The sequence below is a fragment of the Leucopleurus acutus genome (genome assembly GCF_964270905.1).
Source record: "Leucopleurus acutus genome assembly, chromosome: 16".
NCBI classification, from domain to species: domain Eukaryota; kingdom Metazoa; phylum Chordata; class Mammalia; order Artiodactyla; family Delphinidae; genus Leucopleurus; species Leucopleurus acutus.
This window is the reverse complement of record NC_139158.1, coordinates 10,000,496-10,025,743: the sequence shown is the minus strand read 5'-3', so window position 1 is coordinate 10,025,743 and position 25,248 is coordinate 10,000,496. Positions and strand designations below refer to the sequence as shown.

At 47.4% G+C, this 25,248-nt stretch overlaps 1 protein-coding gene across 1 annotated transcript in view; it reads right to left on the bottom strand.

The window, feature by feature from the left end:
* GTF2I (general transcription factor IIi) overlaps positions 1 to 23,011 on the bottom strand; it is a 146,102-nt gene extending 123,091 nt beyond the window's left edge. The window contains exon 1 of the mRNA XM_082857692.1: positions 22,951 to 23,011. The gene's annotated coding sequence lies outside the window, so the exon portion shown is untranslated. The remainder of the gene's footprint in view (positions 1 to 22,950) is intronic.
* Positions 23,012 to 25,248: the final 2,237 nt, after the last annotated feature.

Sequence of the window (25,248 nt, the reverse complement as noted above, 5' to 3'; positions counted from 1 at the left end):
GTCCCAAGGTCAGTGCTGTGGGAAGCATGTGTCTGGAGTCTGTGTGTATGTGTAGTGTGTTTTACATACTTATTCATAAAGTTCAAGTTTTCAGGTCTTCTGCTTTCTGGCTATGAATTCGATGGGACAGACACAATTACGGTTAAAAACATTTGCTTGCACGAAAAGACAAATACTGTATGATTCCACTTGTATGCACTACTTAGAGTAGTCACATTCATAGAGACAGAAAATAGAATGGTGGTTGCCAGGGGCTGAGAGGTAGAGGGAAAGAGGAGTTGTTGAATGGGTATAGAGTTTCAGTTTTGCAAGATGAAAACAGTTCTGGAGCTGGATTGCACAATACCGTGAATATACTTAACACTACTGAACTGTACACTTAAAAATGATTATGATGATGCATTTACCACAATTAAAAAACAATTTGCGGGGAGTGGGGAAGGGAAGGATTGGGAGTTTGGGATTAGCAGATGCAAACCATTATGCATAGGATGGATAAATGACAGGTCCTATTGTATAGCACAGGGAACTATAGTCAGTATCCTATGATAAACCACAATGGAAAAGAATATGAAAAAGAATATATATATATATATGTGTAACTGAATCACTTTGCTGTACAGCAGAAATTAACACAACATTGTAAATCAACTATACTTCAATAAAAAATTTTTTTTCAATTTACTTGGCCTACAGAAGATCATGAATATTTTATGGCTTTGTAAGACCCAAGAGTGGATGGCTTTATGTATAGCGAGAGTTGTCAGATATAAGCACTTTGCAGGCCCAGAGTATGAATCAGAAGTTATGATGCTGGGGGGAAGGGGAGCAAAATAGGTGAAGGGGATTAACAGGCACAAACCTCCAGTTATAAAATAAATAAGCCACAGGGATGTGGCTTATTTATATGCAGCATAAGAAATATGGTCAATAATATTGTAATAACTTTGTATGGGGACAGATGGTTACTAGACTTATCGTGATCATTGCATGCTGTATGCAAATGTCAAATCACTATGTAGTACATCTGAAACTAACATAAAAGTATGTCAACTATATTTCAATAAAAAAAAGAAAGAAGGGCTTCCCTGGTGGCGCAGTGGTTGAGAGTCCGCCTGCCGATGCAGGGGACACGGGTTTGTGCCCGGTCCGGGAAGATCCCACATGCCGGAGAGCGGCTGGGCCCGTGAGCCATGGCCGCTGAGCCTGCGCGTCTGGAGCCTGTGCTCCGCAACGGGAGAGGCCACAACAGTGAGAGGCCCACGTACCGCACAAAAAAAAAAAAAAAAAGAAAGAAGTAGTTATGATGGGCCATGGCTGTGGTTAGGATGATGTAATGAAGGCGTTACAGATATGCAATCTGGCTACATCCCAGTGAATGTGTGGCCCCTAATAGAGAAATACCTGGACCCCAGCAGCCTGAATTTTGCATTTGGCCAGAAGTTACTGCCCTTCCTTGGTTTCCAAGTCTGCAAGACAGAGTTTATTTTGAAGAGGTGAAGCTCATCGCACATTTGTTTTCCACCATGGCATGTCAGGACCACATTTTACAAGGCCTTGTTTCATTTGCTATTATTCCTGGAAAGGAAAGTTGTATGAAATTATTCTGGTTTTATTACAGAATGGTTTTTCTTTTTTTAAATTTAGGACTTATTTTGAAAAATGATGAGTTCAATTCAAATGTGTGCTGATACCTTCCAAAGAAAGGTAATTTTATAGCAAATTAATCTTGATCAGATAGCATGGAGAAATTTTCTGGAATATTCTTTTTTTTTTTTTTTTTTGGCTGTGCATTGCGGCATGTGCGATCTTAGTTCCCCGATCAGGAATCAAACCCGTGCTCCCTGCAGTGGAAGTGTGAATTCCTAACCACTGGACTGCCAGGGAATTCCCTGGAATATTCATATTTGAAGATTATTAATGAATGCCTCTGATTTTATTTATTTATTTATTTATGGCTGTGTTGGGTCTTCACTGCTGCGTGTGGGCTTTCTCTAGTTGCGGTGAGCGGGGGCTACTCTTTGTTGTGATGCGCAGGCTTCTCATTGCGGTGGCTTCTCTCATTGCAGAGCACGGGCTCTAGGCGCGTGGGCTTCAGTAGTTGTGGCACGTGGGCTCAGTAGTTGTGGCTCACAGGCTCTAGAGCACAGGCTCAGTAGTTGCGGTGCACTGGCTTAGTTGCTCCACGGCATGTGGGATCTTCCCAGACCAGGGCTCGAACCCGTGTCCCCTGCATTGGCAGGCGGATTCTTAACCACTGTGCCACCAGGGAAGTCCCTCTGATTTAAAACTAACCAGAAACTGCTAATATTTTCACTAGACGGGCTTAATAAACTTGGTCGCAAAAAATGAAGTACTTAAAATTAGTTAAAAACTCTGAATTTAAGTATCGTTTTGCAGAAGAGATGGGGAATGGAGGAAAGAAGGTGTTAAAATAATGTATGAACAGGGCTTCCCTGGTAGTCCAGTGGGTAAGACTGCGCTTCCAATGCAGGGGGCCCAGGTTCGATCCCGCACGCATGCTGCAACTAAAGATCCCTCATGCCACAACGAAGATCCCGTGTGCCGCAACTAAGACCCGGCACAGCCTAAGTAAATAAATATATTTTTAAAAATTAATGTAGACAAAATAATAATAATAGTGTATGAGGGTAGTCATCTAGTGCCTTTGGTTATTTGGACATTAATTTCAGAAGTGTCTCTATAATTATAGTAAAGATCTTTCAAATTATAGGCCACAGATATCCACTTTCAATGTTGAATAATTCTATAAAGATGCTATTTAAAATGAATGAAAGGATGTCCATTTAACTCAGTGAGGTCAGGCTGGCTTTAGCCCCCAAGGGATCTGTTAGGTTGAATTTGAAGCAGCTGTTTAACAGACTCATTTAAGCAAAAGCTTTGGTTTCTTGGCTGGCAGCGTCCTCAGCAAGGAAACCATGTGACCACTCAGGGTAAGGCCAAGTCCCTTCAAGGACATTCAGAGGTTTATGAAGTGTCTGCTTCATGTCCACGCCCGCCCCACCCCAGAGGGACTGTGGTGATTGCCCCAGGCTGGGGTGAGGGCTCCCTGGTGACTCTGATGTGCAGCTGGGGATGAAAACCAGCCAAGAATTGACTGACAAGAGGATGATGACTTTGGTGTTACTTCCATTGTCTGTCCTGCATGGGAGACTGGCGAAGAAGAAAAAGCCAGCGGATAAAAATATTTTGGTGACCTGGTAAATGTCTGCTCTAGCTCCAGCTAATGCGTATGGCACGTGAAGAGTTTTTAAAGTGTTTTCAAAGATGTTCTCTGCTTTGCACTCTACAATCCCGTGAATAGATATTGCTGTCATTATGTTTATGGTTGAAAAAAACTGGTGTAGAGAGATCAGGTGAGGGGCCCAGCTGGCAAGAGGCGGAGCTAGGGCTCAGACTGGCTTAATCCATCTGCCGCTTTGTTCTGAGGCTGAAACAATTCTCTTCTGTAAGGGCCCATCCATTCTACTTTTTGTTCTCTGCTGCAATCCAGCTAGCTTAGTTCTTTTCTTATTCTTTTTCTTACAGTGTAAATTGAGATCAGTGTTAATTTACGAGAAACTAGAAATTAACAGGGCAGCCATCCTGAGAGTGAAAAGTAAGGGACACAGTTGGTCGGTCTTGAAGCATGAAACACTTCCAGATGCCCAAATCACTTACTGCCCGCTTCACTTTCTTTGGCAGGGCTAAAATTAAATACTGCTTTCCAGTAGCTGGGATGGGAATTAAATTTTTGCATCTTTTGTTAGACGCTTTGGAAATGACCTTGAAAGATAGAAGAACTTCAACTTTTGTTCGTTGATAGAAAATACTGTCAAGAGAATAGCGACACTTGAACAGTTTCCATTTTTAAGCTGAAGGACTTGTAAATCACAGCTTTTATTTCAAGGCAGGCAAAATTCAAGGGTAGGAAAGAGATCACTTTATTGGCAAAATTTTTTTTTAAATTTTCAAGCAAGATTATTTTCCACAACTACTTGAAGAACTGCTGCCACCTCACGGAAAATTTTTATAAACTTCCAGTTTAGGCAAGAATCCACGTTTGCTGTCTTCTAAGGCCTTCTAGTCACTGCTACTGTGTAACACTCCCTGGGACCAAAACCCCTGGGAATCTTTGGCCTGCCAACTGCAGCTTTTTTTTTTTTTTTGCGATACGCGGGCCTCTCACTGTCGTGGCCTCTCCCGTTGCGGAGCACAGGCTCCAGACGCGCAGGCTCAGCGGCCATGGCTCATGGGCCCAGCCGCTCCGTGGCAGGTGGGATCTTCCCAGACCGGGGCACGAACCCGCGTCCCCTGTATCGGCAGGCGGACTCTCAACCACTGCGCCACCAGGGAAGCCCCAACTGCAGCTTTTATATCCTTTGAGGTCGCTTTGAAAATGGTTAGCATATCATAGAAACAATGGGATTAGCTATTAAGTAATAATACTTATTCTTAAAATATTTTAAATGTAAAATTTTTTAATTTAAAATTTTAAATAGTTCTTTTTAAAATAAATATTATTTCAGTTGTAGTTGAAATGAGCAGAGAGGACCTAATGATGAAATGTGTTCTCTGTAGCTCATGCCTGCCTGGTCTTGCACATACGTGAAATGACCTTCCCAGCATTGGGTTCGGGTGAATTCTTTTTTCAAAGCTCAGCTAAGGAATGGCTCCTCCGTGGAAACATCCTTCAGCTCATCCAGGCAGAGTGGGTCATGTTTCCCTCTTTGTTTCCACAGGAAATTGTGCCCACTGCTAGGGTCATATTTACTGTTACCATATTTACTGCTGTAGCACTTTATTCCTTTTACTGTCATAATTTTGTAGAGGGAATGAATAGTGTGAGAGCTGAGAGCTCCCACTCCGGGTTCAAATCCTGGCTTTGCCTATTACTAGCTGTGGAGCCATGAGCAAGTTTTCTCTGGCGCAAAAGGAAGATAATTATAGTCTTACCTCAAAGGGTTATTATAAGCCTTCAATGAGCTAATAGCCGTCACGCGCTTAGAACAGGGCCTGGCGCAGAGGCAACCCTCTGGAAGTGTGAACTCTCATTGCTACTGTCCACATTGTAATGCCCCATGTGCAGGTCTGTCTCTCCCAAGCACAGGCCTTTTGCATCTCTGATTCTTCCATTTAGAACAAAGTGAGTCAAGCAGTGCTCAGTTGTGTTTGGTGAATGCAGGTGTGCACAAATGAGACGTTTAAAAGCTCATTTTCCACACAAATATTGTCACAATGGTGATCTCTGAGGGAGTGTGTGTGCGCTGGGGCCGGAGCTCTGTCTCCCCTGCCCGGGCATGTTCTAGCCCCCCATTCCAAGTCTAGTTCTAACTTGTATACATTACACCAGGCTTAGGAGAGGGCAAGCTCCAGGCAGCCTCAGGCACACAAAGTTCTTTTTTTTTTTTTTAATATTTATTTATTTGTTTGTTTTGTTGCATTGGGTTTTACTTGTGGCAGGCGGCCTCCTTAGTTGTGGCATGCAAACTCTTAGTTGTGGCATGTGTGTGGGATCTAGTTCCTTGACCAGGGATCGAACCCGGGCCCCCTGCATTGGGAGCATGAAGTATTGTCTACTGCGCCACCAGGGGAGTCCCATCAGGCACGCAAAGTTGACATCAGCTAACATGCAGCCCAGAACAGAACCTGTGCACATGACGGTAACGCATCTGGGTCAGAAGCCCAACGTGGGAAGAAACGCTTCCTTTCCAGACCCTGAGCTGCAGATACCTCCAGTTGCCTCCCCATATCTCCATATTCCCCTCTGTTTTAGTTAATTTCCTAGAGCTGCCGTGATAAAATACCATAAACTAAAAATAAAAATATCAGAAATTTATTGTCTCAGTTCTGGAGGCTAGAAGTCCAAGATCAAGGTGTCAGCAGAGTTGGTTCCTTCTGAGGGTGAGGAGGGAGCATCTGTTACAGGTCTCTCTCCTAGCTTCCTGTGGTTTACCAGTGGTCTTTGGAATTCCTTTGCTTTCACGTGGCATTCTCCCTGTGTCTCTTCACATTGTCTTCCCCTGTGCTTGTCTGTTTCTGTGTCCAAATTTCCGCTTTTTATAAGGACATTAGTCATACTGAATTAGGGCCAACCCTAATGACATCATTTTAACTTAATTACCTCTGTGATGACCCTATTTCCCAATAAGGTCACATTCTAAGGTACTAGGGATGAAGATTTCAACATATCTTTTTTGGGAGGACACAATTCAACCCATAACAGTTATGGAGAAGATTTGAAGATATTACTGTTAGAGGATTGGTAGAATTGCTATATTCTTAACCTTTGTGGGTGAAGTTGAAGCCAATGTGATATAGTATTTAAGATTTGGGGGCTACTATTTTTTTTCGCAGTTTTACTGAGATATAATTGACATAGAGCACTGTATAAGTTTAAGGTGTACAGCATAATGATTTGGCTTACATATATTGTGAAATATTATTTGGTTTTTAAAGGGCAGAGGGATCAGCACAGATGTTCAATGCTGGGTTATTTATAATGGTCAAATAGAGGAAATATCTAAATGTCCCACAGTAGGAGGATAGTTAACTAGATGCTGATGATGAGAATGATAACCAACATTCTTCATGGCTTACTCTGTGCCAAACACTGTACCAATGACTTTATATGAAAATTACCATTTAAGTGTAAGTTATGGTTCACAACTGATAAAGAACATCTACAAAACCCCCCACAGCTAACATCACACTTAATAGTCAGAGACTAAAAAGCTAAAATCAGGAACAAGATGACGACGGCAATTCTCACCATTGCTATCCAACTTTGGTTGTTTTTTTGTTAATTAACTAATTAATTTATTTTGGGTGTGCCGTTTCTTAGTTGTGGCATGTGGGATCTTTAGTTATGGCATGCGAACTCTTAGTTGCGGCATGCATCTGGGATGCCCCGCCCAGGGATCGAACTGGGCCCCCTGCATTGGGTGTTCAGAGTCGTACACACTGGACCACCAGGGAAGTCCCGCTGTTCAACTTTGTACTGGACGTTCAAGCCAGGATAATTAAGCAAGAAGAAGAAATAAAAGGCTTCCAGGTCAGAATGAAAGAACTAAATTACTTCTACTTGCAGATGACATGATCATGTATATATAAAACCTAAGGAAGCCATTACACACACACACACACACACACACAAACTATTAGAGCAAATGAATGAACTTAGCAAGGTTATAGGATACAAGACCAGTATACAAAAAACATCAATTGCATTTCAATCCAAAAATGGTATTAAGAAAAGAATTCTGCTTATAACGCTAACACACATATATGGAATTTTAAAAAGTGTTACTGATGAACCTAGTGGCAGGGCAGGAATAAAGACGCAGACATAGAGAACGGACTTGAGGGCACAGCAGGCGAGGGGGAAGCTGGGATGAAGTGAGAGAGTAGAACTGACATATATACACTACCAAATGTAAGATAGAGGGCTAGTGGGAAGCTGCTGCATAGCACAAGGAGATCAACTCTTTTTTTGTGACGACCTAGAGGGATGGGATAGGGAGCGGGGGAGGGAGGCGATATGGGGATATATGTATACATATAGCTGATTCACTTTGTTGTACAGAAGAAACTAACACAACATTGTAAAGCATTTATACTCCAATAAAGATGTGAAAAAAAAAGAATTCTACTTATAACAAACTCAAAAATAATACAATATTTAGGAATAACAGTTTAAAAAGTAATGTAAGATTTGTACACTGAAGACTATAAAACATCATTAAAGAAATTAAGGAATGGGACTTCCCTGGTGGCACAGTGGTTAAGAGTCTGCTTGCCAATGCAGGGGACGTGGGTTTAAGCCCTGGTCCAGCCTTGCATGGGGGAAGATCCCACATGCTGCAGAGCAAGAAAGCCTGTGCACCACAACTACTGAGCCTGCGCTTTAGAGCCCGCGAGCCACAACTACTGAGCCTGAGAACCACAGCTACTGAAGCCCACAGGCCTAGAGCCCGTGCTCTGCAACAAGAGAAGCCACTGCAATGAGAAGCCCGCACGCTACAACGAAGACCAGCCCCCACTCATCGCAACTAGAGAAAGCCCGTGCACAGCAACAAAGACCCAACGCAGCCAAAAGCAAATAAATAAATTTATAAATAACTTAATTAATTAAAAAAGAAATTAAGGAAGACCTCAATTAATGTAAAGACATCCCATGTTCATGGATTAGAAGACAATGTTATTAAGATGATAATACTCCCCAAATTGATTTATAGATTCCAAGTGATCCCTATCAAAATCCTAACTAGCTTTTTTGAGCAGAAATTAAGAAGCTGATCCTAAGATTTATATGGAAATATAAAAGACCCAGAATAGCCAAAACAATCTTGAAAAAGGAGAACAAAGTTGGAGGACTCACTACTTCCTGATTTCAAAACTTCTATAATAGAGTGCAGTACTGGCATGAGGAGAGATACCTGTATCAGTGGGACAGCACTGACAGCCCAGAAATAAACTCTCACTTCTAGTCAATCGATCTTTGACAAGTGTGCCAAGACCAATCAACGGGGAAAAAATTGTCCTGTCAACAAATGGGACTGGTAGAGTTTTTTGTTTTTGTTTTTTTGTTTTTTGCTGTACACGGGCCTCTCACTATTGTGGCCTCTCCCATTGCGGAGCACAGGCTCCGGACGCGCAGGCTCTCTGGCCATGGCTCACGGGCCTAGCCGCTCCGCAGCACGTGGGATCTTCCCGGACCGGGGCACGAACCCGGGTCCCCTGCATCGGCAGGCGGACTCTCAACCACTGCGCCACCAGGGAAGCCCTGGTAGAGTTTTATATATACATGCAAAAGAATGAAATTAGATGCCTATTTCACACCATGTACAAAAATTAACTCAAAATGGGACATCAACCTAAATGTAAGAGCTTAAAACTCAGTCTCAGAAGAGCGTAAATCTTTGTGACCTCGGATTAGGCAGTGGTTTCTTAGATATGACAACTAAAGCAACACGAGAAAAAACAGATAAGTTGGTAGCCAGCCACTGGGGGAACATGGACCCCAACGTTCCCTGCCTCCAGGGATTCACACCCTGTGTTGTCCTCTTAAGTTGTACTAGGTGTGCTGTGTGATCAGCAGCAGAAGGCAGAAGTGATGATCTCAGGGGATTAAAAAGCCTGAAGCTTCTGTCTTTGGCGCTCATTTTCTCCCTTGAATCACTCTTTCTGGGGGAAGCATGCTGCCACGTTGTCAGCAGTCCTAAAGTGAGGCCTATGTGCTGGGAAACTGAAGCTGCTGTCCAACAACCATCAAGAAACTGAGGTTTGGGTTTCCCTGGTGGCACAGTGGTTAAGAATCCACCTGCCAATCCAGGGGAAACAGGTTCGAGCCCTGGTCCGGGAAGATCCCACATGCCGCAGAGCAGCTAAGCCCACGCGCCACAACTACTGAGCCTGCACTCTAGAGCCCACGAGCCACAACTATTGAGCCTGAGAGCCACAGCTACTGAAGCCTGTGCGCCTAGAGCCCGTGCTCTGCCACAAGAGAAGCCACCGCAATGAGAAGCCTGCACGGTGCAATGAAGAGTAGTCCCCGCTCACCGCAACTAGAGAAAGCCTGTGCACAGCAATGAAGACCCAACACAGCCAAAAATAAATAAATAAATTTATTTTTAAAGAAAGGAAAAGAAACTGAGGTTTGCCAGCAGCCATGTGAGTAAGCTTGGAGCAGATTCTCCTGCCCCAACTGAACCCTTAGATGACTGCAGCCCAACCCACAGCTTGAGTGCAACTTCTTAGGAAACTCTGATCCAAAACCACCCATCTAAGCTGCTCTTAGATTCCTGACCCTCAGAATCAATATCAGATAATAAATGTTTGTTATTTTAAGCTATGAAATGTCAGGGTAATTGGTTCACAGCAATCGATAAAAGCAATAGATACCCCTCGTTCATGCAGTAAGCCACTTTGGGTAAATCTAAACTTCAGAGACAGAAGCAACCGGCAGTAAAGGATGTATCTACAAGGACGTTTATTGCCACTGGCTTTGTTTTGGAAAATGATTCGGTATAATTATAAATTATGGTGGTACTATTCTGTAGGACGATTGTACAGCTTTTGATAGGAATCCGAAAAGATTCATGATACATCAAGTGCGGAGAAAAAGAGTTGCTGAGTTATTGGTATGGTATCTATAGTAGGCATTGCTGGATGTGTCTCCCCAATACCTGTACTCCCCTTCTTCCTTATTCACAGGCCATGTACTCAGCTTAAAAAATAAACCTTGGGACTTCCCTGGTGGTCCAGTGGTTACGACTCCCCCTTCCAGTGCAGGGGGTACGGGTTTGATCCCTGGTTGGGGAGCTAAGATAGCACATCCTCACAGCCAAAAAATCAAAATATAAAACAAAAGCAATATTGTAAGAAATTCAATAAAGACTTTAAAAATGGTCCACATCAAAAATTCTAAAATCGATCAATCAATCGATCAATCAATCTTGATTTCTCAGCTTCCCTTGCAGCTAGGCATGACCACATGACATATTTCTGGCTAATGAGATCTATAAGCAGAAATCTACAGGAAGGAACCTCTGGGGAAAATATTGTTTTTCTTGTAGCACGTTAGTATACTTTTAATCAGAGTCAGCTGGTATATGCCTGTTATCTTTTGCCTTCCTTCTTCTGTCTGCCTGGAACATGGACTCAGCGAATGCAAGGCAGAGCCGTCTTGTGACCAGGGGACCAAAGTCACACTTTCAGGATGGGGAAACATAAAGAGATGTGTGCCTGAGTGGCGGCAGCAGCCCACATCAGCTAACAAAACACATTTCTTACTTAAGCCACCATTTAGGTGCCGCATGCACTCCTGATTACCGTAGGATCCATTTTCATTTAAAGGAAAAAGAAAGGGAGAAAAATTACCAGTGGATGTATGTGTGTGATGAATTATACCAGCATAAAGATGTTGAAGGATCCATATGTCACCATGAACATTGACAGTTAATAGCAACGGATAAACTTGGAGGCAAAGTCGAGATTATTAAGTTTCCGTTTGTACTCTATGTTGTTGACATTGGTACAGGAAATGTTCGTTAATTTCGTGATAAAATACAATAGTGTCCCACCTTACAAAAAAAAGAGAGGAAGGGACTTCCCTGGCGGTCCAGTGGTTAAGACTCTGAGCTTCCGCTGCAGGGGGCACGGGTTCAATCCCTGCTTGGGGAACTAAGATCCTGCATGATGCGTGGTGTGGCCAAACGAAAACAAAAACAAAACAACAGAATAAAAAGGGAGAGAGGAAGAAAGAAAAAGTGTACAACACCTTCTCGGAATTAACTGTTGTCACTCAGCCAGCTCAGGTTCAAGGCAAGCTGGGCCCCAGTGACTGGGCAGGTACTACAGAGAGTGTCGTGGAGCCAGGCGTGGGGAGACTGAGGAAATGGAAGATTCGGAAGAGCTCTCCAGTTTGAGCCAACACCACCAGATTCAGAGTGTTCCGCAGGCCTTGGCGTGGAGGGTGGGGCCCTAGCACCGGCAGCCTAACAAGGCAGGCACCCAGGAGATCATCAGAACCCCGCCCGGAGACAGGAGGCTCCAGGGTCAGGTGCAGCCTGGCAGAGAAGGGGAGCGGCCAGGGGTAGCTGGGGCCCAGGATCAGCGGACGACACAAGGCAGGGGTCCTGACCTGTGGCCTAGCACGGCTGTGGCCTGTAGCGCGGGCCCCAGGCTCCCCAGCGGTCCTGGCTTTCAGGAGCAGGGCTCAGTTACCTTGCCTGCTCTGGAGGCCTGGCCTTGGGGCTGGATCCCGCCGCCGTCCATGCAGCTGAGCAGGGCTGCGGCACACAGGAGCCAGGTGTCCGGACCAAATCACAAGCAAAACTGTGCAGCTGACTGTGCTTGGGCTTTCCAGTGATTCTTCACTTTCTGGAGCCGTCATGGCCCTCTCTCTGTGGCACCAAGGGGTCGGGGTGAGGGCCGCAGTGCTGCTGTCCTGGCCCCACCTCCCCCGGCGCTGCCTTCCTGCTCCAGTTTCCTCTCTCGAGGCAGCCAGAAGCTTCCTGTCCCCTCCGGCTGTCTGAGCAGCGTCCTCATTTGTCTCTCGACGTCTTGCAGCATGTGTCTGGATTGCTTCTGTGCTGAGAAAGGCAGACAGGCTGGGAGCAAACAGAGAGCCTCTGGGATTCTTCAGAGGTGCACCGTGGAAGGAATGGCAGCTCAGCTTGGCGGGGCCCAGCTAGGTTCTGGGGGAGTCGGTGGAGAGAGGCCACCATTTTCCTGGACCAGGCCTGATCGCTTTGTTTCTTCCTCCATCCTCCCCCGCTCAAAGGCCGCCTTTTCTCTGCAGATAACAGAGTCTAGCTTCTAGGGGAGGTTGCCAGAAAAATACAGAAATTTGAATTTCAGATCAACACCAAATAATTACTTTTAGTGTAAGTTCTGTGTCAAATATTGCATGGGATATATGTATCCTAAAGAATTATTTGGTGTTGATCTGAAAATCACATTTAACGGCGCATCCTGTATTTTTATTTGCTAAATCTGGCAACCCGATCCTCGGCTTTCAAAGTTCAAATCAGATTTCCCAGAAAGAGAACAAAAGAAAAGAAACCCATAAAAAAACCGGTGAAAAGAGCACGTGTGTGACTCCACAGCTGCCCCTCCTCAGGGTCTGGGGCTGGAGAGACCTCCCCCCCGGGGCGGGGGCGGCAAGACAGAGAGAGGCTCAGTCTGGGAGGGGGCACCCGGGTCCAATCCTTACTCAGCCACCAACTTCCTGTTGGTCACCCTGGGCAGGGGCTGGGCCTCCCTGGGCTCCCAGGCTGGCGTCTGTGGCCTCAGCACCCATCCATTCATCACACCGGTTCTGAGAAACCCCTCCGTGTGTCACTCAGGCCTGGGAGAGGAGTGGGATTCCCGGCCCCTTGAGCAACTGGCCAGCAGTTGGTATGTGCAAGATACAGTCACAAAAAAGGATCCCCGTGATCCCGAAAGATGGAATTTCCTCCTCCCTCCAGATGGAGAGTGACTCAGCCCCCACTGGGCCCTGAACCTGCCCTCTTCCTGGTGCCTGTGGCCTCTGCAGGGACTGACTCTGGGAAGCATCGCCTGTCATGGCACTTAGAGTACTCAGCACTGGCACTGCCATCATTGGCACAAAGCCCTTTGGGGCTATTCTCTCTGTTAGGGGAACCACTGATGGAAACCGCCCACCCTGGCCAGGCAAGATAGTAGTCACTTGCAACAGGAGGTCCTGGTAAGGAATGCGGAACTAACAAGCTACCACCAACCAGAAGAATTCGGGAAAGGTCAAAAGGAGAGAGGAGACGCTAGTCCATATGTCCTACCAACCTCCCAGAATCCTTCTCACTGAAATCCACCCTGGCTGAGTGATGTGCACGCCACCAGGAAGGACCCTGAGTCAGAGTGATTGGCCAGAGACAACCCAGTTACCATAAAACCCGAGACCATAAGCCACGTGGCAGAGCGGTTCTCCAGGGTTCCCTTACCCTGCTGCTCTCCGCCCGGGCGCCCCTTCCCAATAAAGTCTTTTGCTTTGCCAGCACGTGTGTCTCCTCGGACAATTCATTTCCAAGTGTTAGACAAGAGCCCATTCTCGGGCCCTGGAAGGGGTCCCCCTACCTTCAAAATTTCTCTACAGTGGTGTAGTTTCAAGATGCTCTGGAGGGACTTGCTTTCCCTGGACCAGCTGGGTTGGGTTGGATCAAGACAAGCTTGGGTCTCCCAGATGCCCACCTATAAGTGTCCAAGGGGCTTCCGATCACCTGGGTGGGCCAGGAAATCTTTGAATGGCAGGCTGAGGATGCTGTGGTCAATACTACATGCTTTTTCCAGCATGGGTGGATGGTGGGAAAAACGGAAGGAGAGAATTTGATTTCAATGACTAGAGAGGTCATCTAGATGCCACCACTGTCCTCCACACAGCAGCCAGAATGCTTAAAAAAATTTTGTTTTTAATCGTGGTAAAAAATATATAACACTCACTATTTAGGTGCATAGCTCAGTGGCACTAAGTACCCTCACAATGATGTGTAACCGTCACCACTATTTCCAGAACGTTTGCATCATCCCAAACAGAAACTCTGTACCCATTAAATAATCATTCCCCAGGAAATTCCCTGGACGGCCAGCGGTAGGACTCTGTGCTTTCATTGCCGAGGGCCCAGGTTCGATCCCTGGTCAGGGAACTAAGATCCCACAAGTTGTGTGGTGCAGCCAAAAAAAAAAAAAAAATAGAAAGAAAGAATCATCCTTCCCCATTCTTTCCCCTCCCCTCCTAGCCCCTGGTAACCTCAAATCTCCTTTCTGTCTCTGTGAATTTGCCTGTCCAAATACCTTATAGAAATAGAGCCGTACACTAGTTGCCCTTTTGTGCCTGGCTTCTTTCACTCAGCATGTTTTCAAGGTTCATCCCTGTTGTAGCAGGTATCAGAACTTCATTCCTTTTTGTGGCTACATCATATTCCATTGTATGGATACACTGCATTTTGCTTATCAGTTCATCTGTTGGTGGACTTCGGGTTGTTTCCACCTTTTGGCTATTGTGAATAATGTTGCAATGAACATTGGTACACAAATACCTATTTGAGTCCCTGCTTTCAATTCCCTAGGGTAACGCCTTAGCGTGGAATTGCTAGGCGAAAAGGAAAAACTCCTGTGTTTCTCCTCTATTACAACATTCTGCATTTCTGGTCACCAAATGTGTGGGGTTTTTCCCACACCAACCAATTTTCAGACACCAGCTTAGTGGGTCTATAATTTAACTCAATTTTAATGCTATCTACCTGGAGATAGCATCAGATCCCACAGGTTAAGGGCTCAATTCCACAAGACTGACCCCACTTTGGATGCCAATCCTAAATCCAGGTTGTCACCTGAGCTTCTGAAGGGCTGGTGATAAATTAGAGGTTTCCATGACTCCCTTCTTGGGTTCAGTCATTTGCTAGAGTGGCTCACAGAATCAGGTTAACAATTTCCTTACTAGATTTCCAGTTTATTACAAAGGATGTTAAAGGATATGAATGAACAGCCAGATGAAGAGGTACATAGGGCCAGGTCCACAAGGGTACAGAGCACAGGGACATCTGTCCCAATGGAGTTTGAGGTGCGCCACCCTCCTGGCACATGGAGGCGTTCTGGTTCATCCACTTGGAAGCTCTCTGAACCCATACCGTAGGGATTTTTATGAAGGCTTCATTACTTAGGCAAGACTGATTAAATCATTGGCCCTTGGTGAGTAATTGAATCTAGCCCCCCTTCCCTCCTCAGAGTTCAGGGGGTGGGGCTGAAAGTTCCAACCCTCTAACTATAAGGCTGATTCACCTGGCAACCAGCCTCCTTCCTTAGGGGCGGTCCAAAAGTCACCTCATTAACATAAACTCAGGTGTGTTTGAAGGGCTTGTTATGAATAACAAAAGACACCTCTGTTGCTCTTATCACTTAGGAAATCCCGACAGTTTTTGGAGTTGGTACCGGGAAAACAGGTGAAGACCAAAATATATATTTATCATATCACAATATCACACTGGTCATATAATTCCATGTTTAACTTTTTGGAAAACTGCCAGATGCTTTCCCACAGAGGCTGTACCATTTCACATTCCCACCAGCAATGCAGGAAGTTTCCAGTTTCTCTACATCCTCTCCAACCCTTGCTATTTTCTGTTTTCTTTTTTATCATAGACATCCTAGTAGGTGGTACCTCATTGTGGGGTTTTTTTGGTTTTTTTTTTTTTTTTTTTTTTTTGGCCACGCTGTGTGGCATGTGGGATTTTAGTTCCCCAACCAGGGATCGAACCTGTATCCCTTGCACTGCGAGCGCAGAGTCTTAACCACTGGACCGCCAGGGAAGTCCCCCTCATCGTGGTTTTGATTTGCATTTCCCTAATGACTAATGATGTTAAGCATCTTTTCATTAATTGATTGGCCATTTGTATATCTTCTTTGGAGAAATATCCACTCAAGTCTTTTGCCCATTTTTTACTTGGGTTGTGTGTGTTTTCTTTCTTTCCTTTTTTTTTTTTTGCCATACGTGGGCCTCTCACTGTTGTGGACTCTCCCGTTGCGGAGCACAGGCTCCGGACGCGCAGGCTCAGCGGCCATGGCTCACGGGCTCAGCCACTCTGCAGCATGTGGGATCTTCCCGGACCGGGGCACGAACCCGTGTCCCCTGCATCGGCAGGCGGACTCTAAACCACTGCGCCACCAGGGAAGCCCATGTGTGTTTTCCGTTGAGTTGTTGGAGTTCTTTACATTCTCCACAGAGCAACCAGAGTGAGTTCTGAAGAAGCATAAATTGGAGCGTGTTGCTCCCATGACTAAATAAAACTCTTTGGCAGTGGCCAGGACACTGCGGATGAAGTCTTGCTTCTCCAGCTGCATCCCATGGCTCTCTCCCCTTCACCCACCACTCGTCACCTCCACAGAAAGAAGTCCACTTCTTCCCCAGTCCCCAACTCAGGGCCCCCATGCCCTGCTCCCTCTCTCTGGAGATGTTTGTCTTCCTCCTGTTCTTTGCTTGGCTGACTCCTACTGACCTTTAAAGACTCAATTTCATCCTCGTCTCTTCCCTGGCCGACCCCAGCCTTGGTTCCTACACCTTGTCCATTTCCTTCACAGCTCTGGTCTTGTAGTTACATGTCGGCTGTTGACTTGCTCCTTGTCCATCACAGGCAGGAGGCACGAGGTCTTGGCAAAGATGCTTCATGAGTGTTTGTTTCATCACTAAATAAGCCAATGAACTGTCACTCCAATGGGCTTATGACCTTTCGGGAGAATGCTTTCTGGTCCCTTTCACCTCCTGGTCCTGACAGCCAACTCAAGAGGTTCACAAATCTACTGAAGACACAGCAGGTAACGCCCCCAACCTCTGCAGTCCCTGCCCATTTTCCAGATTCACTTCAAGCCGTTCTCTTCATTGGGATCCAGGGAACCAGGTGCTTAGGCCCTGAGGATGTCTGAGGCCTGGAGAGCAGGAAGTCCCTCAGATGATGAGGCAAGTGTGTGAGCCTCCCAGAGTCCTTAGAAACACCTCCTCTCAAAGGAGGTGGGGGCAGTAGCAAAGCAGAGAGAGAGAAGGAAGGAGGCAGAAGCAAAGGGAGCAGAAGCAGCCTGGGGTACTCCCTGGCGGCCCAGTGGTTAGGACTCTGCACTTTCACTGCTGCAGGCATGGGCTCGATCCCTGGTCGGGGAACTAAGGTCCTGCAAGCCGAGTGGCATGGCCAAAAAAAAAAACAAAACAGCCTTCAGCTGCAGGGCTGGCTGACAGCAGAGCAGGGCACGCTCTTGGAGAAGGAGAAAGGGTCAGAGACCCCCCCCCCCCAAAATGAGGCTTCAACAAACTACCGAATGGGAGAAAATATATGCAAATCACATAGCTGATAAGGGGTTAATATCCAAGATGTATAATGAACTCACACAACGCAAGAGCAAAAGGCAAACAATGGGCAGAGGAAGTAAGTCAGAAAGGGAAAGACAAATGTCATATGATATCACTTATATGTGGCATCTAACAAAACAATGATACAAATGAACTTTTTTACAAAACAGAAACAGACTCACAGATCTCGAAATCAAACTTATGGTTACCAAAGGGGAAACATGGGGGGAAGTGATAAATTAGGAGATTGGGATTAACATAGACACAGTACTATATATAAAATAGATAACTAACAAGGACCTACTGTATAGCAGGGGGAACTCTACTCAATATTCTATAATAACCTATATGGGAAAAGAATCTGAAAAAGAATGAATATAGATATATAACTGATTCACTTTGCTGTACACCTGAAACTAACACAACATTGTAAATCAACTATACTCCAGAAAAAAAAAAAAGGGCAGAGGATCTCAATAGACACTTTCCCAAAGAAGAGGTACACATGGCCAATAGGTACATGAAAAGGTGCTCAAAATCACTGATCATCAGGGAAATGCAAATCAAAACCACAGTGAGATACCACCTCACACCTGTTAGAATGGCTGTTATCAAAAAGACAACAAATAATAAATGCTGGCAAGGATGTGGAGAAAAGATAACCCTTGTGCACTGTTGGTGGGAATGTAAATTAGCATAGCGACTCTGGAAAACAGTATGGAGGTTCCTAAAAATTAGAAATAGAACTACCATATGATCCAGCAATTCCACTTTGGGGTATTTATTGGAAGGAAACAAAAACACTACCTTGAAAAGGTATCTGTACCTCTGTATTCACTACAGCATTATTTGCAATAGCCAAGACATGGAAGCAACCTAAGTGTCCCTGGATGGATGAATGGATAAAGAAGATAGAGTCTGGGCTTCCCTGGTGGCGCAGTGGTTGAGAGTCCGCCTGCTGATGCAAGGGACATGGGTTCGAGCCCTGGTCCGAGAAGATCCCACATGCTGCGGAGCAACTAAGCCTGTGCGCCGCAATTACTGAGCCTGTGCTCTAGAGCCCACGAGCCACAACTACTGAGTCCTTGCACCTAGAGCCCGTGCTCCGCAATAAGAGAGGCCCATGCACCAAAACGAAGAGTAGCCCCCGCTCGCAGCAACTAGAGAAAGCCCATGCGTAGCAACTAAGACCAACGCAGCCAAAAATAAATTTAAAAAAATAAAAAATCCTTACAGATACAGATAGATTGGTAGTTGGCAGAGGCAGGGAGTGGAGGATGGGTGAAATGGGTGAAGGTGGTCCAAAAGTACAAACTCCCAGTTATAAAATAAATAAGTCAGGGGGATGTAATGTACACCATGGTAGGGGGGGGGAAATGAAAAAAACGAGAAATGAGACTTTAAGAGGAAGAGCAGATTTCCTGAGCAAGGAAGGCTTGTATCTCAGGCTTCAGAGCAGGACGTCTGGAAGGCGACAGAGAAGAAAACGACATTCTTTTTGCTGGGGGATGTTTAGGAGATATTAGGAGCTAGTGTTTCAGGCTGTGTGTTCAATAAGCTCTTTTTTTTTTCAGGGGACAATAGCACATTGTGTGGAGTTTTCTGAGAGCACCTGCTGGGCAGGGACCGCCTGGGGGGCTGGCACAAGACAGGACCTTCCTGCTGGACCACAGAGCAGGGCACACCCTTGTGAAGCAAAGGAAAGGGGAAGGGCCAGCCAGGCTGAAAGCCGGGGCAGAGGCGTGGAGGTCTGTTAGGCTCTAGAATGTTCTGAGAACAGTAAGGACATGGTTTGGCTGGAGCCCAACGCACACTGGGAGATACAGAAGGAGTTGTTGGGGGCTGGGCCCCAGATGCCAGAGTGAGGCCGGAGGATTTCCTCCTGGGGCAGTGGGGTCCAGCAGAGCTGCGTGCTGGCAGGGCCGGGAGTGTTCAGAGCTGTGGCTGAGGATGGCTCCTCTCTGTGCCACTTTCTCAGATGCCAGTCCAACATCTGTGAGCCAAGCACTCTGCTATAACTGGGGATTATGACAACACCTCTAATTAACAGTTTTAAAAATATGTGTGCGTATGTGCGCGTATGTGTATGAGTCTGTGTGAGTGTGTATACGTGAGATTGTATGTGTTTGTATTTCTCTAGTCCTTCCAGCTGTGGGCTGCTGTTAATATCCCTTTCCTGTGCACTAAGAGGAGTGTCTTAGCAACTTTTCTGGGCAAGCCTTGAACTGGTACCCATTCTTCCCTCCTCTTTTTTTAAAAAATAAATTTATTTATTTATTTATTTTTGGCTGCGTTGGGTCTTCATTGCTGCATGCAGGTTTTCTCTAGTTGCGGAGAGCGGGGGCTACTCTTCGTTGCAGTGCGCAGGCTTCTCATTGCGGCGGCTTCTCTTGTTGCAGAGCCCGGGCTCTAGGCGTGCAGGCTTCAGTAGTTGTGGCTCGTGGGCTGTAGAGCACAGGCTCAGTAGTTGTGGCGCACGGGCTTAGTTGCTCTGTGGCATGTAGGATCTTCCCAGACCAGGGCACGAACCCATGTCCGCTGCATTGGCAGGTGGATTCTTAACCACTGTGCCACGAGGGAAGCCCTCCCCTTTTTCTTATTTTTTAAATAAATTTATTTATTATTATTTTTGGCTGCGTTGGGTCTTTGTTGCTGCCCGTGGACTTTCTCTAGTTGTGGTGAGCGGGGGCTACTCTTTGTTGCGGTGCGTGGGTTTCTCATTGCGGTGGCTTCTCTTGTTGCGCAGCATGGGCTCTAGGCGCGTGGGCTTCAGTAGTTGTGGCTCGCGGGCTCTAAAGCGCAGGCTCAGTAGTTGTGGCGCGTGGGCTTAGTTGCTCTGCGGCATGTGGGATCTTCCCGGACCAGGGCACGAACCCATGTCCCGTGCATTGGCAGATGGATTCTTAACCACTGCGCCACCAGGGAAGACCCCTCTTTCTAAATGTACCTCTGTTCTTCTTCAAACAAGGAGGAAACGAGACAAGAACTCCTCCCAGCTGGAGGTTGCCCACTGCTTTTCCACCCCTTGCCATGTTTGCAGAGCGGGGAGGGGCAGCTGCATGCAGGATCTACCTTGGGGCAGCGCTTGGTGGCCTGAATCCTCTAAGTCAGGCAGCCCTAGCTTTGAATCCTGGCTTGGTGCTCAATTTTTCCTAGTTGTGTAACCCTGGATAATAACCCTTGATCTTTTTTGAACCTCAAATTCTTCATCTGTAAGAGGAAGAAAGAATATTTACCTTGCAGGGCTGTGAGGACTAACAGTGCACACAAAAGGTCTTACCTAATGGCTCTGGCATTTTAGACAGTTAGTATATAGTGGTTATATTACTATTATCTGCAAAAGTGTAAGCCAGGTGGAGTGTTTTCCGTACCTCTTGTAGCACCTAGTGTTTATCCTGGCTCCCATTTCCTGCATCTTAGGTGGACCATTTCAGGGACATTGATGTTGAAACATCAGGCTTCTGGAGTCTAAACGCTTGACCAGAAATCAAACAAGCAGGCTTTAATGGTGGAAAACAGGCAGAGGCACCTGTCCTGGTTCCCCGTAGATGGGAGGGTGATGGGGTGGGGGCAAGGTTACTGGAATCACTAGGAAGGAGGATCTAGAGTTAAAGGAAGGGAATTCCCTGGAGGTCCAGTGGTTTTAGGACTCGGTGCTTTCACTGCTGAGGGCTTGGGTTCGATCCCTGGTCGGGGAACTAAGATCCTGCAAGCTGAGTGGTGCAGCCAAAAAATAAAAATAAAAAAAAAATAGAGTTAAGGGAAGGCTCACTTTCTGCCCCCTGTGGAGATGAGTGCAGTAATGACATGGTTTTATTTTATTTTATTATTTATTTATTTATTTTACAGTACGCGGGCCTCTCACTGTTGTGGCCTCTCTCGTTGTGGAGCAGAGGCTCCGGATGCGCAGGCTCAGCGGCCATGGCTCACAGGCCCAGCCGCTCCGCGGCATGTGGGATCTTCCCGGACCGGGGCACGAACCCGTGTCCCCTGCATCAGCAGGCAGACTCTCAACCACTGCGCCACCAGGGAAGCCCAACATGGTTTTTTTTTTTAAAGGAGGTGAAATTTAAAAATTATGAGGTGGAGGGTATTTCTGCCTTAGACTGGACGGTTTGGAGAGGCCTCCGTGGAGGGGACATTTCAGTGAAAGGTAAAACAGGAAGGCGCTGCCACGTGAGTTGGGAAGAAGGAGAGGCCTCTTTGAGGAAATGAAAGAAGGACCCCCAACCCCATGTGACAGAAGGGCAGTGCTGGGGAGACAGCCCGGGAGATGAGATCAGGGGAGCACGGGGCAGAGGCCAGATCACTCAAAGAGAGTCTTTGGGTTGCTGGGGTCCTGCTTCAATCCACACACGTCAACCTCTACCCCCCTTCTCACTTCTGCGTCCTCCAAACTCGATCAACCAGAAACTCTGACACCAAGAGCTGCCCATCCTGCGACCACCAGCCTCCAGTTCTGCTCCTCCACTGTCTTCGTGCCTCAGTTTCCCCACTGAAAAATCTTTAATACTATTCTTCCTGAAGAGCCACTACATGAGGCTTCAAAGAGGTGCTACCATCCCTCTCCATCTTTTCTCTTCGTTCTCCTTCTCTGCCTGGCCCAGGTGGGAGGGAGCAGACCCTACACCTTGGAGGTCAGCAGCTGAGCCTTAATAAAGCTTTGACTCCTTACTTAAAAAGGTATCTAGAAGGGTTGTTGTGAAGCCCCTGCCAGTAGAGCTCAGGCTCACCCTCTTCCTTTTTTAGCAGAAGGGAAGCAGCTGGGCAGGTGAGGGAGGCTCCCTGCAGGGAAACAGGTGCATGAGAGCTGCTCCCCGCCCCCCTCCGGCCTCACCCTCGCTTTGTCCCTGCTCTGATTATTGCTTTATTACTGTTTTCAGTCAGATATAATTCCAGCATTTTCTATAATCTTGATCTTTTCATTGATACCAGATTTCTATACAAAGATTTGTATATAAAATGATTATGTACCCACCAGAATACATTCCCCAGCAATTAGGACGCCTAAGATGCAGCTCCCAACATGCTTCTGCACATTCCTCATTTATTACTTTTGAAAGTGTTTTGTGATTTTTTTTTTTTGGTGCATGTGTTTACAAATCCAATAACAATTCTCATTTAGAGTTGCAAAACACGAAGCCAATTTTGAACCCAGACAGATGGCAGCTAAATGAAGTTTAATTAAAGAATGAGTGCTTTGAATCAAATCACTTTAAAAAGTACAGTACGCTGAGATTCTGGAGAGGTTGCATAAACAGCATCTGGCTCTCTTGCAGAAAACAGGGGATGCTTGGGAGGACATACTCGGTAAGGCATCCCCCAGCGTATCTGGGGGTGCTGGCTGGGCACACTGGGCAAAGCGAGCAGGCGGGGTGGGGGGTGGAGGGGAGGTGGCCAGCGGCCCCCAAGCACATCCTCCGTACTCAGCCCGGACACACCTCCCAAAGCCCGGAGCGCCCGGGACAGGAGGGGAAACGGACACAGGTCACCTCTTGGTTCAAAAGGTTTGACTTGACGGGAGGGGTTCCGCCTTATGCTTTTGTGAAATGAAGTCCGGCAACAAGGCGCGAAGGTTTGCTGCACCAACCTACCTATTTGCACACGTCCGAAAGATGACAGATGCAGACACTCTGCAGTCCGCAGCGCTGGTGTTCCGGGGTTCCAGCGCCCTTCCCCGGGGCTCCCCGCCTCTCCGCGCAGTCGGCGGCAGCACCGTCTCGGGCACGCGGAGCCCCGCCCTCCCGGGGCCGGAGCCACTTCCGGCTCTGGCCGCAGATCTGAGCCCGGGGGCGGGGCGACCCTGGTCGGTCTAGACAACCGGGAGGCGCCAGCTGGGGTGCGGGGGCGCCAGGTGGACCCGAGTCCCAGGCCGGCCAGGCCGCGAGGAGGCCGGTGCCAAGGCTGCAGCCGCTCAACTGCTCTGTGGCTGACGTGGAGAAGAAAGGGGACAGATCGGTGGGATGAGAGGCAGAGGAGGGGGACAGACCGGGAGCGCCAAGAAGTTGGCACTCAGTGCTGCGGGGGAGGGAAAGCAGTGGGGTTTTTTTAATCCAGGGAGAGATAGGATGAGATGGGGGAAGGCTGGGTGGCAAGAGAAGGGGGCTTGAAGGCAAGGTGGCAGCTGCAACGATGTCCTTGATCTCCTAGGCAGTTTATGCCTTGGGGGGGGTGGTCAGTAGAGGGGGTCGCCCCTCCCCCTGATCCTGGAGATTACAAGGCCAGCTGGGCCCAGGGCCAGGGGCCTGAGGATGGAGTGGAGAGCCCTGGCAGGTCCTGGGGCCACTGGCATGTGGCAGAAAGAGGACAAGTTTGGGTGGGGCATACCCAGCTCGTGGTTCTGGCTTCTTGCGTCTTTCTAGGAGGAAGCAGAGTCTGGAAGGCTGGGACAGGGCCTTCCCTCCCAGCTCTGGGCACCGGGCTAACCCACAGGGCTGGCAGAAGCTCCTGAACCGTTTGGATCGTGTACTTAGCTGATTCAGGACTCAGTTCCTCCAAGCTGCAGGCTTCCTGCTGGACCTTGGCTGGACCCCGTGGTCACCCTGACTCCTCTACGCCCCAGCACTTGCATCCAATTGACCTCCAAGTCCTGTTGGCTGCCCTCCCTGTTATTCTCCACCTGGCTCAACCCCTGCCAGCGCTCGCTGGAACAACTACAAGAGCCTCCCACATGGCCTCCAGCTTCTCTCTCCTCTGAAGCTTCCTGGCTGCTGGAAGTGGACCCTTCCAAAATGCAGATCTGGTCTTGGTTCTCCCCTGGTACTCCGTGCTGTGGCTCTCACCACCATACCCCATCACCTTTACCCGGCCCACAAGGTCTTCCACCAGGGCCAGGGAGAACAGGATGCAACGTGCAAGGCTGGGCCAGCAGAACCCAGGCTGCATTTCTGCCCCCGCCCACCTCTCGATCACAGCACCATGTGCAGGCAGCAGCCTGCTGGGAACACACCCACCTATCCGTCACACTTCCAGCCGCTCTCCTTGAGTCCTCTGCTCCAGCGACTCCTTGTTCCTGGAACTTCCAGGTTCTCAGTCCGGGCCTCCCTGCCTTTGCACGTGCGGCTCTCCCCCGCTTTGTGCCACCGTCCTGCGCCAGCCCTCCCCGCTTTGTCCCACCAACTCCTAATGTGCTTCTAGGACCATTTCCTGATTCTGCGCTAGGTAAGGGCGCCCTGCCTTCCCCACCAGGACTGAATGAGCGGCCACTGGGTGCCCGGCCTGGACTACCGCCAGGCCCTTTTGACTTGTCTTTCTGCCTCCGGTCTCATCCTTTCCTTCACCTTTCCACCTGCCACCAAAGAGGTCTTTCTGAGAAGCAGCTGTGACCCATCACTCTGCTTCAGTACCCAGAACTCTGTCAAAAACCCACCCCAGGTGCTGGCTTCGGCAGCACCTACACTAAAATCGGAAGGATACAGAGATTAGCATGGCCCCTGGGCAAGGATGACACGCAAATTTGTGAAGCATTCCATATTTTTAAGAGAAAAACAAATACCGTATGCTAACACATATGTATGGAATCTTAAAAAAATTAAAAAAAATGGTTCTGAAGAACCTAGGGGCAGGACAGGAATAAAGACGCAGACGTGGAGAATGGACTTGAGGACACGGGGAGAGGGAAGGTAAGCTGGGATGAAGTGAGAGAGTGGCATGGACATATATATGCTACCAAATGTAAATAGATAGCTAGTGGGAAGCAGCTGCATTACACAGGGAGATGAGCTCCATGCTTTGTGACCACCTAGAGGGGTGAGATAGGGAGGGTGGGAGGGTGGGAGGGAGATGCAAGAGGGGGGAGATATGGGGATATATGTATATGTATAGCTGTTCACTTTGTTGTACAGCAGAAACTAACACACCATTGCAAAGCAATTATACTCCAATAAAGATGT